Source organism: Austrofundulus limnaeus, unplaced genomic scaffold (genome assembly GCF_001266775.1).
Source record: "Austrofundulus limnaeus strain Quisiro unplaced genomic scaffold, Austrofundulus_limnaeus-1.0 Scaffold1148, whole genome shotgun sequence".
NCBI lineage: Eukaryota > Metazoa > Chordata > Actinopteri > Cyprinodontiformes > Rivulidae > Austrofundulus > Austrofundulus limnaeus.
This window is the reverse complement of record NW_013953550.1, coordinates 21,490-26,367: the sequence shown is the minus strand read 5'-3', so window position 1 is coordinate 26,367 and position 4,878 is coordinate 21,490. Positions and strand designations below refer to the sequence as shown.

Genomic DNA, 4,878 nt, shown 5'->3' with positions numbered 1-4,878 from the left:
CTTCGACAGTATAAAACTATAAAGCTTTTGGAACCAATCTTTCAAAAATAATTTTTAAAAAAGACCAAAAATGAAAACAAAGTACAGGCTGTTTTATTTCCTGATCCCCAAACACACACTTCTTTTGGTCCAACCAGAAGCAGTTGCTCTAAAGATGCAGACATGTTCCCACATCACACTACTTACATTTCAAAGCTCTGGAGTGAAATCTGAAGGTTAGACTCCATCATCAGCCTGCTTTGGTCCTCCATCTTGATCAACATGGTGGAGAAGCTTCTTCACGTGGCCCCTTTTTCTCCCCTGCTCCTTGTGGCAGATAAAAATATTCAGCTGGTCATCTGCTGGTCACACACACATTAAAAACATGCCATGGTTTACTGTGGGTTTACTGCGCGAACATAACTAAGTAAGTTGATTTAAAAAAGTAAAAAACACGCCATGATTGAATCAAAATGCGCACAGAATTTACAAAACTCCAATCAAGTATATGTGACCCATCATATCGAAATGAGGATTAAGCCAAATTTGGTCAAAGTGACCTAATCATATTTTCAGATTCTTGGCTTTAAAAGCCACATTTTGATACCTGGATCATTCTGATATCATAATTAAATCCATATATANAAAAAGAAACAAAACTTTTCTTGCTCTCAAAAATTTAAGGCATTTTCCCTCTAAATCAGGTTTTTTGTTGCTGCTTCTCAAAAAAGTGCTCAGAATTTTGTTTTCTGATTATATTTCACACAATTCATTCAAATGATACACTGATAAGGCATTTATTCATTACATTTTGACAAAACACAATTTTTGTTAACATTTTAGTCAAAACACTATATTTGCCTATTTCTCCATATATCACTTTTCGACTTAATCCTCATTTCAATGTGATGGCTCACATATATTGTACAAACGTACTGACTTCTAAAAGTCACAATACAAAACAGCCATCTAGTTATACACAGCAGAGCAGAKAACAACAACAGAGGTTTTCGCGGGCTTCGAGCCTGCGCGTGACATAACTGTAATGCCGTAATACCGTAATACCATATCCTGGCTGAAAGCGCAGCTTAAAACAAATGATTATTTAAGTTTATGTTCATACATTTTCAGATTGTGCWAACTCTTGAGAATTTACGGTAACCCCACCAGACTGGAGTTTTATTCTACTTATTTATAATAATCTGCAGCTTTTCACTCCTCTTCTTCTACGTATTGGTGTGTTTTCATGTCCATTACAGTTTCAGAATTCAGATCTTACCTTATTTACTTGAAAAAACTGTTTCATATTTTTCAAATAACTAGATACCCACTGTAGAGCTAATCCTCTACTGTCGTATTTATTCAACCTTTCAAGGAGTGGGATGTAAGCTTATGGTTTTGCTCCTTTGCATTTTTTATTTCCAGGCAATCAGATGCATTATGTCATTTTTTTTAAATGTGTAGACCAGTTGCAAAAAAAATTAAATAATCTATTCCTCAGTGTTGAGTTTGTTGCATCCAACTAAGATTGTACTTCACCAATATTAAACTATGAACACCTTGTTTTGGCTTCTAAAACAAACAAAAGCATTTTGAAGTAACCAGCACAAGCTGCAGGTCTGAGTCTTTTTGCGCCAACAGCAGAATACAACAGCTTAAATCACAAATTTCACAAAAATCACACTCAATTACAGTAATGCCAATACATGTAATTTGCTACTTTTTAAAATGTTTTATTTTTAAGTGTTTGTTTTTATCTAATTTTTTTTTACCATTATTTATATGGTGACAAATGTTTTTTTTAGTACACTGCTCCCTATATTTAAAAATTTCATGTAATCTTTTAAATGAATTTACAGAATAGATATAATTCTTTGGCTGAGCATTTGTCTTTTTGGGTCATTATCAGTTTTTCTAMAGTATGTTGGCCTCACAGGAGCCAGGCTGCAGTATCTGCAAAGAGACAATATGTTTAATGGCTTTCCTGAACCAGGGATAAAACAAGGCATAGATCAGGGGGTTTAGACAAGAGTTAAAATAAAGAAGGAAAAACAAAAATGATGCATATGAAGTRCTGGTCACATTAACATGGACAAGAGAGTAACAGTAATATGGGCATAGACATATTAGATATACAACAACAAGAATACCAAGTGTCTTGGCTGCTTTTAACTCTGATTTCTCTATTACATTAATTGAACGTGGATTTGTAGCAGCTGTAATGTGAGAGCGCATGGCACGAGCCTGAGACACAGCCACCACAAACACCCTCATGTACAGAAATATGATGACAGTAACTGGAGCAATAAAGTTCAAAATGATATCAAAAAAGCCTGCAATAGGGTTGGTAGTAAATGCACATTCTCCAGTGCAGGATTTACTCTGGCCTGGCTGAATGAAATCATCTTTCATAAACAGAATCCTRTAAATACCACTAATTATCCAACACAGACAAACACACACTTTGGTTTTTGATTCAGTTATTTTGGTGGGGTATTGTAGAGGGTCACAAATAGCCACATAGCGGTCAACTGATATAAGAACAATGTTTCCAATCGAAGCAGAGAAAATGTGAGTAGCTGCATAAATATAAAAAGAGCATAGGATATCCCCCAGAACCCAACAGCTATTTTTTCTATAAAGTTCTCCTGGCATCAATAGGAAACCAACAAGAAAGTCTGAGACAGCCAGAGAGAGGAGGAGGATGTTAGTGGAGGTGTGGAGCTGCCTGCAAAGAGACACATGCAAAAAAATATATGTATATACATAAATAAATGACCCAACAATTAAAACATCTATATCAAAAAGTAGTCAGATTTCTAAAACATAATATGTAGATGCTGCCGAGAAGTTAATCTCTGCCTGAAGTGGGAGATAGAAATGATGACGAGCAGGTTGAGAGCTGCAGTGATCAGAGAGATGAAGGATGACATCATGTTCACCAACACAGTTTCCGTCCAATGAAGTCTTGGTATCCTGCAGGAATCGTTGAGGAGAYGTGGGAAACAGAGTTCCACTCCATCTTGAGTTTCCATCAATGAACAGCTTCAACATCCACAACCTTCTGCCCAGAACTTTTGGCTTCACACCATATTTATGTCTTTCTGTTGTGATTCCACTCCCCTTAATTAGCCTTTATAAAAGCCTATCAGTACTCCTACCTCACTCTGCACCACTCCTCTTTGACTGTCTTCTGTTCTTAACCAACTTTTTCATGATTATGATAATGAGGGCAGGGTCTGGAGCTTATTTCAGTTTCTTGYGGCAAAAAAGGAAAGTTTTATCTTGGTCAGGTTCATAACAGAACAAAAAAAATTATACATGTGCACTCCTAAGGTTAATACAAAATTACCAGCTATTTTTACTGGTTTTACTTTATTAGTACCAACCTAGACTTGTGTTTGTCATATTTGATCACAATCAAAAAATAATATGTGATAAAAACAACTACGTAGGCTGACTGTAAAGATTTTCTTCTATGAAAAAATGACTGATTAGGTTTGACAATATGAAAATGGTTATGGAATGGTTTAAATATGAGTTATGAAATATGTTTTTATTTCTTTTGCTTTTCTGCAAGGTCTGTTAAATTTTATAGAAATAAAAACAAATTACTTCACAAAATTAAGTTAGAGTTTATTTCCATTGAAAAACTAAACAATCAAAATTTGCAAATGTTTGCAAGATAGAACATTTTTAAATCAGCCAAAAACTGAAAAATAAACCTTAGAACCAAGATGAGCAGCCTCTGAAAGTAAATAATGTTGTTACTTGTGACTTCTAGTATATTCTGGCTGCAGAATCTAGATCAGTGTTATTCAAATATAAGTTTTGAAGGTCTACAAAAACAGTTTTCAAATAGTTAAAGGTCCATTTATTATCTATTGTCTATACTATAATATTGTAAATAAAATGTTTTTTTTTTACTTCAAAAATATATATTGAAATAAAATATAATAAATTTTAATACTTGAAAGAAAAAGTCCTACAACAAAATTGAAAATAAATGTCACAGTGGTGGGGTGTTAGAAAATAAAGGGCCACAAAAGAAAATACTGTTCAATTATAAGGTGATTCAAAGAACATACACACAGTTTTGTATTTCTATCCTTAATAGGACCGTTCATTGACTTCCATTCATTTCCAGTAATTTCTACAGCCTAACCCTGACCACCAACCCTAAGGCTAACCTCATAGGTACCAACCTGACCCTAAGACTAACCTAAACTCAATTAACACCTTAGTCCTAAACCGAACCCGCAACCCAAAAAGTGGAGTTCCACCATATTAGGACTGGTCTTTGGTCCCCATTAGGACTACTGGTTTTGACAAGTGTGTATACCAGAAACATTCCTAATAAATAGACAGTGGTGGACAGTGGTGGAGTACATTTACTTGAGTACTGTAATTTATTACATTTTTTGTGTATCTTTACTTGAGTAAATATTTTTGGGGTACTTCTGATTTTCACTCCACTACATTTCAAAGACAAATATTGTACTTTTTTTCTCCACTATACTTCTAGGAAGCTTGTTAGTTACTTGTTACTTTTGGTTCAGCATAGCTTTGTAACCAGCTGTTGCTGTTTTTCTTTCTTGATATGAATTTGGCCACTCACTTTATTGCATTTTTATGCTGAAGTCTTTASAGGTGGTGTAGAGTTTGTGGCAGAGTGGTTCTATAACCCCTGGCAAAAATAATGGAATCACCAGCCTCAGAAGGTACTTCTTCAGTTGTTTAATTTTGTAGAAAAAAAAGCAGATAACAGGCATGACTAAAGTTATTTCAAATGGCAACTTAATGGCTTTAAGAAACACTAAAAATAATCAAGAAAAAGTTGTGGCAGTCAGTAATGGTTASCTTTTTGGGCCAAGCAGAGGGGAAAAAATATGGAATCAC

General features: G+C 34.6%; 1 pseudogene; it reads right to left on the bottom strand.

Moving 5' to 3' along the window:
* Positions 1-1,797: 1,797 nt before the first annotated feature.
* On the bottom strand, positions 1,798-3,117 carry LOC106534346 (trace amine-associated receptor 13c-like; annotated as a pseudogene).
* Between the last annotated feature and the right edge of the window lie 1,761 nt (positions 3,118-4,878).